Below are 14560 nucleotides of genomic sequence, written 5' to 3'. Positions count from 1 at the left end.
CACGATGTCTCTCCAGTGGCATCACTGTGGTTGCAGTCACCCCATTCCTCTGCAGATGGAGATTACTTGAGGTGAGATGGAGGGGATGCAGAGATGGAAAGCAAGGAAGCCACAAGACTAGAGCTGATACCACCACAGAGATGTGCTGAGTGTCAGGAGTTGGCCTGGGCTGCTCTGCAGGTAAGGGGTGAGGTGGGGCAGTGCAGCAGCATTGGGCACAGCGAGGCCAGAGGGGCTGGTGAGCTGATGCTGAGGATAAGAGGTGTGTTGTGGATGAAGCTTGGGGGAAACTTCAAAGGTGCATTGAAATCTGGAGGTGTGAACCGTGTGGCTGGAGCCCTTTTGATGAAGTCCAAGGCAGCTTCCCATGCTGAGCTACCTAATGGCTGGCTCCCTGACAGCAGGACTGTCCCATTCCCATTGTAGTGGGAAGCAGTTGTTCTGGTTGGCTTTATCTGAACACCTGGATTAATGGTAGGGAAAGTCCTGGCGTTGGTATTGGAGCTGGGAAGGAAAATGAGTTTTTCAGGAGTCCTTTAATCGCGGTTTCTTCATTAGTTGTCAGAACTGCTGGCATTATTTAATCGTCTGTTAAATCCCAATCACATGAGCACTTTCCCTGAGTGCAATGTCCTGTGATAATTGCCTGGTGCTCGTGTCAGAGCCGTGTTCTGCTCTCCAGCCCACATTAGGCTGAGTGCCCTGTGACTACTGCTGATCTCTGCAAAGGGAGGAGAGGAGTGGAATGTGTTTTCAGTGTAAATTGATGTTAAATGACCAACCCAACCCATCCTCACCACGTCCACCAAACCACGTCCAATGTAAAGCTATGGCAAATCATACAAAGAAATCAAACCAGGAATCATTGCATCCAATTGCCATTTCCCTCCTCAGTCCCAAATCATCCAGCATTGCCCATTATCAGTGCCTGAGTGCCACTACCAAAGGAGTGTTTAATATCTCTTTCTCTCCTTTGCTCTCTCTCAGGTCCCTTTAGATCCAAAATGATTTGTATTTCCTTCTGACCCCAAGGGCGGTCAAAAACAAATGTATTGACATGGAAGTGAGTACCTTAATCAGCAAAATTCATGTTCTGTTGTGTTTTTTTGTTTATGTTAATAATTATAAAGGGAGACCGAATGGAGAGAGAGAGAGAGAGAGACTGAGAAAGGAAGAGCAAATATAGAGAAAGGCGATGTATGTTCTGGCGAGGAGCCAGAGGCCCTCTGGGCCAGGTTTGGATAAATCAGGGCTTAATTCCTGGTGTGAGAAACCACTAGAGTGAGTCTGCAGCAAACAAAGGGCAATTCACAAAGGGACACTGCTGTGGGTGGGTGGGATGGGGCAGCCTGCCAGGCCTGCCTGCTCCTGGGCCCTCAGTGTGTCTTGTAATGCCCAATGAGCTGCTCAAGGTTTCCTTTTCTGCTGGTGTTTTTTAAAGAACGTTTATTCTCACAAAGGGATGGGCAAGAACCAAATACCTTGAAATATACCCTATGGTCCAGAAAACAAAAGGTAGGTAAGAAACACCAGAGTATGTTAAACTGATGAAAATTAAATTGAGATTCTGAAATGAGACTTGAGAGGGAGGGGAGGTTTCTTCCTTTAGTATTTGGGCTGGGCTCTGTGAAACACTTTCCTGGACCATCAGCAGTTGTTTACATTGGAAAAGCAGCTGTGTCAGCAGCCCTGGGCTCAGCGCTTAGAGCCAGCCCCATCTCCATGGGGTCCCCCCAGAAGCACCAGTGCTTGGCACTGCCCTCTTCCAGACCCTAAAATGTTCTCCTCCATGGATCAGAGAGATGCCATCCATGCCCACTGTGCTAACTGGGCAGTACAGATCTGCTAGGGGAATTTGTTCCACAATGGGAATCTTGCCTGATTCTTGGAGCTTCACTCCACTCTTTCCCTTGAGACTCTTTCAAAGAGCACAACCCCAGACCCGTGGTATTTCCATCACAACCCACAGAATGGGTGGTACCAACAAATTGCGCCCACATCCCATTGGGTTCTCCGGTTCTTCCCAATAAGGGGAGCAGAGGGAATAGCTGCAAATCTAAAGCTGCTCCATTAGTTGTGCACTGTACTTAATAGCCACCAATTAAGCCCTTGGCTGGTGGAATATCCTCTTTTAATTGCTCAGCTCTGTGTGGTATGTTCAGTTGTTAGCACTCGGGGAGGCATGCACTGCAGCTTCAGAAACTAAAAGCAAAGCCTGCAATATGTGCAATGCACACAGCTTCTGGGTCCCTCTCAAGCAGCTGCTGGGGACACAACGCTGCTCCCCTGGGGTTCATCCCTCAGTTTTCCCATCATGTTATCTGACTCCTGAGGCTGGCTGTGCAATTCTGCCTACACACATTTCTTGTTGCTGTTGGATGTCCTGGTATGACAGTAGGTCGGCCCACACAGGGCAGCCTGTGGTCATTTACCAGCCCAGACCAACATTGGCTGATTTCTAGTATTTTATTTTGGAAAACGCAATGATGGGAGCACAGGGAATTGATCTTTTAGGTCTCCACATTCACTTTTGGGTCATGGGCTTTCCCATGAGCTCATGGCTGAGCCAAAGAAGGTGTGAGATGTATCTATGGAACAGTTTGGGATTTGTTTTTATCCAGTTTAAACTGCCAGAATCTGCTCCTTGAGTTGCTTCCACTCAAGCAGGCTGAATCCATTGGAGTTTCCAGGAGCAGACATAGAGACACTAAAACGCTGTGATGTAGGTGGTAGAGAAACCCACTTCTATGGTTGGTTCTATGATTCTATGGGTCTGTCTCTCCATGTTTCTATGACCCCATTGTTCTGAGTTTATGTGGTTCTATGAAACATACCAGCAGATGATAATGACTGGGAGAAGGCTTCCAGCCATCCTGGCACTTTGCATAGCTGTACCTCTCTGGGAAAGGAGATACACCCACTGGGTTCTCAGCCATCTTCCACCACTCTCATCCTGCCTGTGTCCAAGCCCAGCCCTGAGAACCCAGCTTGGTGCACGGAGGTGTGCAGGTGAGGGCTAACTGCTGCATTACCCAGGGTTGGTGTGACTAATGGAAAGGAAAGAAGTAATGTTTGACCCTCGTTAGTGTCACAAAAGGAAACGATGCCCACCCATTGTCTGAATAGTCCTTTCCACTCGCAAGGCTCTGACAAAGAGGGCTGTGTTCTGTTCGTGTATGATTAACTAAATCCTGTGTTTGATGTAGAGGGCTGAACGGCGGCTAAGGGCGCTGTTTGCAGAGAGAAAGGAGATGCAATGGTAGTGGCAGCAGCTGTGCCTCCGCAGCAGTGAGATTTGGGTGGATAAAGGCTGTGTGCTGCTCCCACCCTGTTCGTGGCCGTGGTACTCACGGTACATACCTGAAATCTGAAAACTCCCTTTGTTTGGCCTCGTCGTGGAAAATGTGTTTGTGCGGACGGGAGCGTGCAGCGCTGAGAACACAGTGTGCTTCGTGCTGCATGAATCGCACACTGGGGCAGAGAGGAGGGAAACGTCGTTTATCTGTGTGTGGAGAACTGCTTGGTTAATGGAGGCTCGGGAAGCCCCTCAGGGGTCGCTTATCACTTATCTCCTCCTTCCCTCCCCCCGGCGTTTCCCGCTGTTCAGACACGGACTCGCTCACAGCACGTTTTTCCTCGCTGTTCCTACTTGCCTCCCATGAACCGCATCTATCAAAACCACGAGGCTCAGCTCCTTGCAGACAAGGAGATACAGTTAAATCCCCGAGAATTTTCATGCTTATTCGTTTCAGCATCACCTGTCTCTGCTGCTCATCGTCTAACACCGCTTTTATTGCTCTTAATTGCCTTTCTCTGTTAAAAAAGCAAAAGCAAAAGTAAAACCTGGCAACTCAATTTGACTGCAAATGCTATTGAAGATTGACAAGAACAACACTGGCATTGTTGCATTCCAGCACGAGCTTGCATTGCATGTCAGCAATCGGGACAAAAATGATATATCGTGTTGGTGTCCCAGGTTTAATTTCACCTACAGCATCTGTACATTATACGGTAGCAGCCATTAGCGTGAATGATGCCAAAACTAGACAGAGCCTGTGCTCTTAATTGTAGGGAGCATTTGCTGTGCTGATGACAGACAGTGGCTGCCTGTGTGTGCTGCTTTCACCCCATTCACTTCTTCCTACTTTTTTGCTGCATCGTTTGGAATGGAGGTAGATAATACAACTTTGCACCGTTTGTGGCTGTTTTTGTAGGGTTTTCTGTTTGCTGGTTTGTTTGTTTTTTGTGCAAAGCGAAGCATTGCAGTGTTTGGTTTCCTATGAACACCTTCACTGCTGGATATCCTTCGGGAATCCTAAGAGCCTTTCTGACAGCTCTGACCAATTGACCCATTCATGAAAATATGTCTCAGTATCCACTTCTTACACCCAGTGTCAGACAGGCAGCTTCACTGTTAAAAAGATCAATTATTCCATAGTAACACTGTTATGTTATTCTTGTTAGGCCAGAGCCCCACATCGATGGAAGATGCTGGGATGCAGATGTTGTGCTCTCTGCCATGGCCGATCTTCTTAAAGGTCTGTGAAATAACCACTGCCTCATTCTTTATCTCTGTCAATGAGTCGGTGCCCCCTCCCCCAGTCCCAGCTCACTGAGTTGTAAATCAGAAACTAAAGTGGAGCATCTTTTGTTTTGCTGTCACAACTTTTATCTCCTGCTGCAGTCACAAGTTAGAACTGGGAGCTGGTCTGGGGCTATTTACAGCACAAGGGTTTCAATAGCAGGCACTCGCTGCAGACTCCAAGAGGGGTCCCCATACATGGAGAGTTTAAACTCTTTGCTACTGTGTCGTGTGCTAAGACCAACTTTTTCCCATGGTTTGGTATCAGACAGACATGATCTAACTGACTTGTGTTTTGAGCCAGATTCCTGGAAGAGCGGGCTGCTTGTTTTTACATCGTTAGGAGGTTTTTCATGACCAGCCATTTGGGTTTTCAAGCACCTTTGGGTTTTAGTGAGCCTACGTTAAAAGGCGCGATTACACCCCAACATATGTTTTAAATTACTCCACTTGGGCTGTCGGGAGTCTAATGTAGAACAGATTTAAGTAGCTTGAGTTACAGTCAAAGATCCCCACGAGATTGAGCTTGGCCAGCTGAATGCTTGCTAAGGGATGACTCATTTAATCTTTGTCAGCATGGTAGATGATGCATGTTAAACCACGCGAGCGGACACATCTAACAGTGGAGCTTTGTGCTGTGGGAGCTCACAGGCTCTGTGCAGTCGCCTGGTTTTGTGTGTGAGCGATGGTAACAGCAGCCTGAGCTGTAGGGGAGCTGTGTTGGACTGGAGTTTGTTGTGTCCCTTGCTGGAAGCACTGAGTGAGAGGTCTGGAGAGTCAGCGTGGCCTGGGGAAAGTGATTCAACAAAGATATGGGGGCCCAAGGAAATGCCCTGATTAGCTGAGATTTATGAGCCAGGGATAGACATGTCATTTGAAACTGCTAAAACAGGGGAAGGGACCTGGCCCTTCCTGGATGCTGTGGAGAGGTGTAGGCTGTGCTTTCCCATCTTCTTGTGTCCGTATGTTCCTGGTGCCCATGTACTTGTGTCCACATTATTGGTGTCATTGTGTTTTTGTCCATGTCCCCGGTGTCCATATACTTATGTCCATGCTTCAACGCCTCTGATATTTCTGCTCTCATTAGCTTCACGTGTTTAGGCTCTTCCTTTGGGATCCTGGCCTGGCTTACTTTCTTTTACTAAAAGAGCCCTGCAGCCTCAGTCATTTTTACATCTTTGGTTTAGAAGAACCAGATATTTTCTCTACACAGACCTGGAATTTTCTGCAGATCTCGTACTGAGCAGGTGAGCTTGGGGCAGGAAATGTGGGATCCCACAAGTGCTGTGCAAGACACATATGTGACAATGGCAGAGCTCTGCAGAATCCAACTCTGATAGAGCTGCAGTGTGAGCAGCAAGGAAGGGGGGGGGTCTTATGGTACCTTTTATCTTTAAAATAATTAGGGAAAAAAATGAGCCAAGGCAGCTGGAAATGGCAGCCAGGCAGGGGCTGAGTTCAGAGGAGAAAAATGCCAGGGAACCTCAGCGCTCCTTGGGGCAGGGGGGAGCTTCCAGCCATGCTGGGGCATGTCATCCATCAGCTGTCAGTGGGGCTGGGAGTGCTGCGGGGGCATGGGCACACCTGTAACCTTTGCCTTGTGGAGCTGCCTGTGCTGTCCCCAGGGTTTGCTCTGCACAGCGGGCTGCAGGGCAGCAGGAAGGGCTGTGGGTTCAGGTGGGAACTTATAGCTGTGGGGGGAGAGGGGGACATGGAGTGTGCATGGCCCACCCCTGCACATGGGGTCCTGCGTTACCCAAATCTGTAGGTGCTTCATTAGATACTTCCCCTGCTTCCCCAGGGGAAGGGGACCCAGGGGCTGGATTTGGTGATGCAGTATCACTGATCTCCATGTGGTAAGCACAGCACCCCCAGCACTGATCTGCTGCATGCAGGCTGCTGCTGTGGCTGCAGGTTGGGTGCCAGGTTTTGCTTCCAAGGAAATGTAAAGGGGGTGAGCTTCAAATGAGGGTAAAGGCCTCCCAGTCCCATTCTCCTTGGTTGTTGTATAATTGATACAGTACTTCAAAGGTACTCTGCAAACCAGCACTTGAAAACCCTCTCCTCAGGGCCTGTAGTATGACCTCGCAAGCATTAAAATCCCCAACTCTCCCAGCCTGGAACCCTTTCCAGCTCTGAAATATCTCCCAAGGTTTCTTTTCCTTCCCTTCATCAGCTGCTTTGTTCTAACATCCAGCTTCCTCCACCAGAGCAGTCTCTGTTCTTCCTGATATTTAAGAAGATGCCGTTACACGCCAATGAATCAATTTCCTTTTTTAGTTGCTGAATATTTACAAGCATTTTAATGCTTTTTTAAGGCCCTAATTTTAATGTCTTTTTTTTTCCTTCTGTCATTCTGTCTCTGAGGGAATTGGAAGTGAGGAAATACCACTTGTAACTTCAAAAACAGAGCTTAGAGTATTCCTGATAGCAAGGCTGTAATGTTTGCTGAGGATCAAAGGAACCTTCCCAAACTTCAATGTTTACCCTTAAGAGCTGGCAGCTGCATCCTAATTAACCAACCAACCCATAACGAACCAGCCAAAAACCAGCCAACCCATAACCTACTAGCCAATAACTAATCAACCCATAACGAACCATTTCATAACCAACCAACCCATAACTAGCTGGCCATAGCCAACCATTCCATAACCAACCAGCCAATAACCAACTAACCCATAGCCAACTAACATATATAGCCAACCAACCTATAACCAACCAACCCCTCTCCAATAGAGCAGGCAGTGCTGGCTGAGCTGGCCTCACCTCAGCAGTGTGAGTAGGAGATCGTTTTTCCTCTGGCCCCTTTGGGCAGCCCAGTTCTTGTAGCCAAGCTTTGGCCCCCAGGGGGTGGTTTGAACTTCAGGATGGATTTAGCTCAGCTCTGTGATTTTCCTAAACTCTGCCTGCCAGAGGTCTGCAGGTCACTGGGCTCTTTCGTCAGCAGTGTGGGAGAAGGGATGCAATTCCTGATGCTAGTCACAAAAAAAGCTGGATGTAAAGTGGGTGTAAAAACTACACAGTGCTCTGGGCACACGCTTGCTATTGGAGACCGCTGTGTATTGAAGAAGTGCTACTCCCAGATGTGTGTGTCCCACATGGAGCACTTCTGACACTGTGGAAATGGTTAAAGAAGTGCTGCTCTTCTTGCTTAGATAAACAGAGTCCTGTGTGAAGAGCTTGGTCATAATCCCTTTCTAATCTCTGGTTCTAAAAGTGATATATGGAATGTAAACACCGTAAAGATTAGAAATCAGACACACAGAAAAAAAGAAGTAATGGGAAGAATTGTGGAGTTGTTCTGCATTCCTGAGGAATGCTGCAGGAATTCCTTTCCTGGTGCTGCTCCCCAGTTCACCTCCTTCAGACACACGAGTGCCTTGCAGAGGGATTTAAAGAAACCTGGTATGGGCTGGGAGTGACCCCAAGTAAACAACGTGGCTGTTTGCCTCCATTTCTGAAGCCATAAGGCAAAGTAACAGGATGCAGCTACTTGTCAAGGAATTTGGGGATTTACTTATTGCTGGGCACTCAGGAAGGAGAGTGTCAGCTGCGTGTCACTGTCACATGGGGAACAGCCCTCTGTCACTCTGTATTTCAGTATAGTCCTGTGGGATCCTTCTCTGACCCTCTGCACGCAGGGCAGCGCCGCTGAGCAAAGCTAATCACCTTGGGTGCTGGTGTACCAGGTTTGGTTTTCAGAAGTTTACCTGTTTACCTTGAAATCTAATGATGTTAAGGTGTACAAATTTCTGCTGAGTGGGTGGGTTCATTGGGCATGGTGAGGGTGGATTGGGGCTGGATTTAGTGGTCTTAAGGGTTCTTTTCAAATCTCAGCCATCCTGTGATGTATCTCCCAATAAACCCTTGGTCCTGGAGTTCACCTTGTGAAATAGCTGAAGTTAAAAAGCGTGAAGGCAACTCTCCCCCCCAAAAAAACCCTGAATACATGGGGCTGAGCTGTGGCAGCTGCAGCCTTTGAAGAGCCCAGCTCTTTGCACATGGGGGATTTCCAGTATTTGAGATAGACTCCTACCAACTGGTGAAGGTGATGTGGATTGGAGGAGGGGGGATGTATTCACATTGTGCTGAGTCTTCCAGTCTGTGAGTTATGGTATTTTGAGTCTTGAGCTCAGTCTGTACCAGGATACTTGGGGATCCATGGCAGATGGAGGAGGTCTGAGATGGATTGTTTGTGCTCAGCAACACTGAAACAGAGGAACTGAACCTGTGGGCAGCTCTTGCTTGCTGGGTGCAACACATGGAACTGGGAAGCCCTCTAGCAGCAATTTACAGAGCTGGAGGGGACCTGTAGGAATTCTGGCCCCAGTGCAGAGCCTTGACTGAGTGAGGGCTGGAGGGGAAACACGAGGTGGTTTCACTGCAGTTTCTGCAGGGTGTTGCTATGCACCTTCCAGAGCCCTTGGGCTGCGTGCGGAGCAGCTGTCAGGCTGAGCAGGATGCTCCGGGGATAAAGGTGGGCTCTCATTGAGTAGGAGGTGTTTGCAATACATTGCCAAGGCTTTTTGGCTTCTATTATATGTGCTGTGTCAGAGACCACCCAGAGCTCTCCCTGAGAACACGGCTGTGCTCCCAAATTGCTGCCAGGAGATCCCATTCTCATCCCATATCTGCAGAGGTTCAAACTGCCTGTGCCATGTGCCATTCTGTGGGTCTAGGCACCCTCAGTATCCTACTTCCACACCCTGTTCTATCAGCCCTGTACAGAAATAGCTGTGCTCCTGATGACTGACCTGCGTAGCCTCATGGGGAGAGTATTTCTTAAATGGCTTAAGATAGCTTAAGAAAGAAAAAGTAAATAAGCTGTAACAAAATGTATTTACATTCTTTTTATACCTGGCTCAGCTCCCTGTGCTGGTTCATAGCCCAGTCCCACAAATGGTGGTGTTGGCATGGCCAGAGGGGGAAGGAGAGCAGCAGAGATTAGGGGATGTTGGTGCCAAGGACAACATGAGTGTGGGGAGCAGCTCTGCTCTGCTTCCCCTTGACTCCAAATGTGACCAACGCTACAAAAGAGAATCTTTCTCTTCCTCTCCAACATGCAGCGAGCACCTGCAGTAATGAGGATCTGATAAACACCCCAAAGCATTTCATCAGGGCTCATACAGAGAAAGCGTAGGTACCCTTGTTAGCATGCAAATCACATTCTCCCTCTATTTCACTGTCTCTGCGTCCCTCCAGAGCAGCTCAATGGCAGCAGGCATGAACTAATTAAATTCCTTTATTCATACCTCATGCAGAAGTGTGGAGCTTGAGGCAGGAATGCCAGTGGGCGCACACCCATCCCTCTGTTTCCAGCTCTTGGGATGCCTCATTAGGGAAGGGATAAATCCCTCGCATCAAGCCGGGGGCATCAGCTTCCATCAGCATGAATCTCATCAGGGGTTCCAAGGGCTTTCATCCTGGGAGTCCTTAATGTTCAGAGCTGTGGTTCAGCCCACAGTGGGTACCTTTCATCAGCGATTCCTCACCCGGAGCTCTCTAATAATGCGGCTCCTTTAAATGAAACCCTGAACGCCCGGCCTGGCTGCAACAGCAGCATACCCTCAAGTTAATGACTTTAATTGCTGTAAAATTACCAGATAGCACATCTGTAACTTTAATCTCCTGATCCACAAAGCACTTTTTCCCTTTGGTGTTTTTAAAGCAGCCTTTGGTTGCCGTGCCAGTTCTTTTGGGATATTTGGAGAGAACGCTCCCATAAAAGCCCTGCTGTGGTGCTGAGGTTCTTTTTTTCCTTACAAAAATATCATCCTTTGTATTCATTCAAAGTATTTGGAAGCAGGAAAAGGTTCCATCGTGATCCATCCCAGCAAACCAACCAAGTTAGAAAGGTTTCTTTGCTTACCTGGATGACTGTACAAAGGTTCTGCACAATGCAAACCTTAAAGTGCTGAGTAAATTGCAGATTATTGCAAGCCTCGTTTTACCCATTTGCTCTTTGTTTCCTATTGGGGGGAATTATTTTTAAGTGCAAAACAGCAAGGTGTTCCTATCGAGCTACCGGAGGAATAATCTGCATGGAAAAAGCTGAGAGGCTTTCCCAAATAGGAAGCAATTTAGATTTCAGATTAATGCCTGTGACAATGGAAATATGAGCAGTCTCTTCCTGAGATGGAGCCCCAAGCACGGCTTGCTCTTATCTGCAGTGCACAGGGGTGTGAAAACTCAATCACGCTGCACAACCAAAAGGCAGAAATCCTACACGTGGCATTGCACACCCAGACACGCTGTTCTGAAGGTGATGATTGCTGGTACTGATGGCAGCTGAAGAGAAGGTAGCACTGTGTTTTCATGATTCTCCTCCAAACCAACTCTTAGAAGCTGGTTCACATGAGGCAGATCTCATGAGGAGATGGCTCATTCAGGGCAGGTGGGCTCTCTGCAAAGCATTTCCTATGTCCCAGTTTTCTCTCACACCAGTGGTTTTAGCTGCTGAAAACTATGTTGCTGAGGACTGTGCAATGCTCCTCACTTTGCATTGCATGAGGGCTCTCTGCATTCCTCACCTGTTCTGCTCACTGATAAGGTTAACAGGGGAAGGAACGCGCTGCCAAACTCATTTTAACAGATGAGGGCCGTTTTCACCCAGCTCTTGGGCTGATGGCTTTTCTGACCTAGGAAATGCAGAATGGGAAACATTAGTGCAAAGGGGAAGATGAAAGAGAAGAGACTGTAAAGTGCAGCCCTGTGAATTTCTCCTCCACTCAGTCAAGCTACAAAATAATCAGATTAAGCCGTAAGTGTATAAATGGGGCTGGAGTATTTTTGCTCTGCTGACTCGGTGGTGCATGCAGGGCTCTCTGAGAGTGCTGTAACTGTAGCCCTGGAGGTATTAGTCACGCTGGGAGGGCTTCAGTGAATGTTAGAGGGCTTCATCTGGGCAGTTACCAAGGCAACTCTCACTAATATTTCATCACAATGCTTTCACCCTCTCCAAATCCCACGGAGTAGGAGTGGGAATCTCGGAGAGAAGAGTTTATTGTCAATATTGTGCTTGGACTGAGTGTATCCCTCCCCCTTATCCTCCTCCCTCAAAAAACGCAAGCATTCTCCATGGGCAGAACTCACAATGAGCAGCTGGAGCTGAGCTCTGCCATTCAGCACTGCCTTATGCCCTATGGAAGGTCTTGTGTAGTAACCAATCTTCTTTCCAGCTCTGAAATAAGTGGAGATGCACCATGAGCCCATCCCCATCTGTACTGAGATGACACTCAGACCCCACAGTGCTGTACCAACCTCATCACACCAGTGCCACTCAGTGGGATGGGCCATTCCAACTCTTGGGGTCAGGGAATGATGTTATTTCCCACGTTCAAAAACTGCTTTGTAAGGAATGAGGGCAGAAATCCTTAATTTGTATTTATTTATTTATTTATTTATTTCCCCCAGACTTTGCATCTAACTTCTTTAGCAGCTGGCACTGTTTGTAAGACCCACTGCTCTCATTTCATCTAGGAAAACACGTGCAGAACAATTAGAAAAGCTTCTGGGGAGGAGCAAATAGCAAAGCCTTATAGCCAGAATGTGGCTTCTCTGCTCCCTTTAGTTCCTTCTCCTTAGTGCTTGTAATGCTGCTGGGATCTGTTGCTTGTCACCTTCAGCTTTCAGGCTGGATGGATGGATGCACAGCTCAGGGCACAGACAACGCAGCAATCACTGCTGTCTTGCTTTGCCAGATCCATGTTAGTTCTTCCTTCTGCAGTGTTAGCTGCAGACTTTGGGACCTGTTGTTTTCAGTTATTTGTGACACCAGCAGCTCTCTAGAAGGGAAATGCAGCAGATTGCACTCAAGCAATCCTTATTGCTGTAAATCACTCCTCCTGCAGATCCTCACCCCTAGGAATCGCCACCTTCAGTTTGCAGAATGGGATGTGATGCAGTGTTTCTGAGGGGCAGCAAGGCACAGCAGTGACCTCATGCCTGCAGAATATGCACACACAGCCACAAGGTACAGGAACAAACCCAGGAGGATGAACCTCCAGGCATTCCAAGGAGCTGGAGCTACATAGTAGGAACAGTCCCTGAGTCAGGCTGGAGCCAGGCTCCAGTTAGCAGTGCTGGATGTGTCCCACCTCTGGGCGTGCTCTCTGCCTGCACCCTGCTGGCCTCTCACACATGAGTGCACACATCAGCAGTGCCCTCGTTTCCACCCTGAGTGCATTCAGTCCTTCCCCACTCCCTCCATGGCTGCAATGTGACATAACTCCATGTCCTCATGGAAGGATTGGCCCATGCTGAGCTGATGGCTGCTGACACCATGGAGTCCTCTACAGCCCTTGGGCTGCAGGGAGTGCTATGGTGTACATCTGAGCTTGATGTGGCTATTAACATAAAAGCAGCTGATTTCTTGTTTGATCTGTGCAAAGAAAAACATGTTGCTGATGGTGACCAAGCCTAGAGCAAGCTCAGGGGACAGTGCATATGTGTGTGTGTGTGTTCAGTGCTCTCCAGAGCAACACAGAGCTCGGGCAGTCAAACAGAAAGTGTTTGGGTTACTGCCAGCCAGGCAGGCAGCATGAATGGAACACCTGTTCTGGCTTTGGAGAGTTTGGAACCATCCGATGGCAGGGGAGGTACAAACTGACCTGAATTGGATTGAATTCTCTGGTGTAGAGTAACACGTCCTGCTGGGCCGTGGGACTGTGTGATGTGCAGATGTGTTGTTGGTATGTAAAAAGTGCTACCCAGGAACAGCAAACCCAGCAGCCATGGGCCAGAATAGGCTTTTCCAAGTCTGAATCAGTGTGAAGAGGGGGACACTGTAAAGGAAGTACAGGTGAGATACAGAAGTGATTCTACAAAGGGAAAGAAATAACAATTAATTCCAGATGTGTCCTGATTCTGTTCTTGCTAGTGATTACTTGGAGCATCCTTCCCCTCTGTGCACTCCAAGGAACAAAGCTGAACAAGTGAAGCCCCTGAGCAAACCCCTTGTGCCTTCCAGAGAGAGTTTCCCACTGCAGATGCAAACAAAGCCCTGTCCCCATATGCAGGAGGGTTCACCGCTGTGATTGAGCTGTCAATGTGAAGCACAGACAGGAAGATGTACTCTGAGTCTCCGTGCTGTTTGCAGAGCTGTCTCTGTGTGCACGGGGTCTGTGCAAGCACACACACTACTGTCCAGGAGACAGAAGACATGAAACCCAATGATGGTTTTGTTTTGCTTTGTATTATTTTGCAGTCCTCTCAGGTACAGCCTGTAAAGCGTGTACAATGATAAAGCTGGAGATGAAGGCTGCTGCTTGTTCCTGCAGCTTGTGTTGGTTCCATTCCAGCTCAGGTGGGATCAATTCTGAGCACCCAGGAGCTGCTCTCGTGTCTTGCCCCGTGTCAGGAAGTGTTCATGGAAATGGCAATCTCAGCTCAGTGCTCTTAGGTCAGCACAGAGGAAACACATTCCTTCACACTGCTTGCGGCAGAGCAGCAGAAAAGTAATTAAATCTTCCTTAAGATAACGAGTCCCTGACCCCACATAATGCATGGTACAGAAACCATATGCTCTGCTGTTTCTCTTGGCTCAGACACTGACAGCTCTGAATGTAGAAGTACCTTGCTGGGAAACACCACAAGTACGGCACAGCTCCTCTTCCATTGGACATATGTTGGTTTTTTTCCCAGAGCAAAGAGCACCTTATTTAATTTCTCTATGTAATAAACACCACAAAGCCGGGTAATTTCTTGGTATTACTTCTGAATTACTCAGCAGGTTTCCACTTTGTGGCCATTTCTCTGCATTTCTACCACAGGGTAAGAGGGGATGTGGGTATGGGAAATGTGTTGGCTGTAATATGCTGAATCTTTGTTCAGGTTTAAGCACTGGATTCCCTAATTCAGGTAAGGTTAAGGGAGAAAGAGCCTGCTGTGTTTCCAATGGAGGCTTCTGGCAAGATCCTCGTGGTCTGTAAGGAGGCAAAATTAGACTTCATCAGAGTTTGGATGCTGCAGTGGTTGTGG

This window comes from Coturnix japonica, chromosome 20, assembly GCF_001577835.2.
Source record: "Coturnix japonica isolate 7356 chromosome 20, Coturnix japonica 2.1, whole genome shotgun sequence".
In the NCBI taxonomy this organism is placed as follows: domain Eukaryota; kingdom Metazoa; phylum Chordata; class Aves; order Galliformes; family Phasianidae; genus Coturnix; species Coturnix japonica.
Note: the sequence above shows the minus strand (reverse complement) of the source record.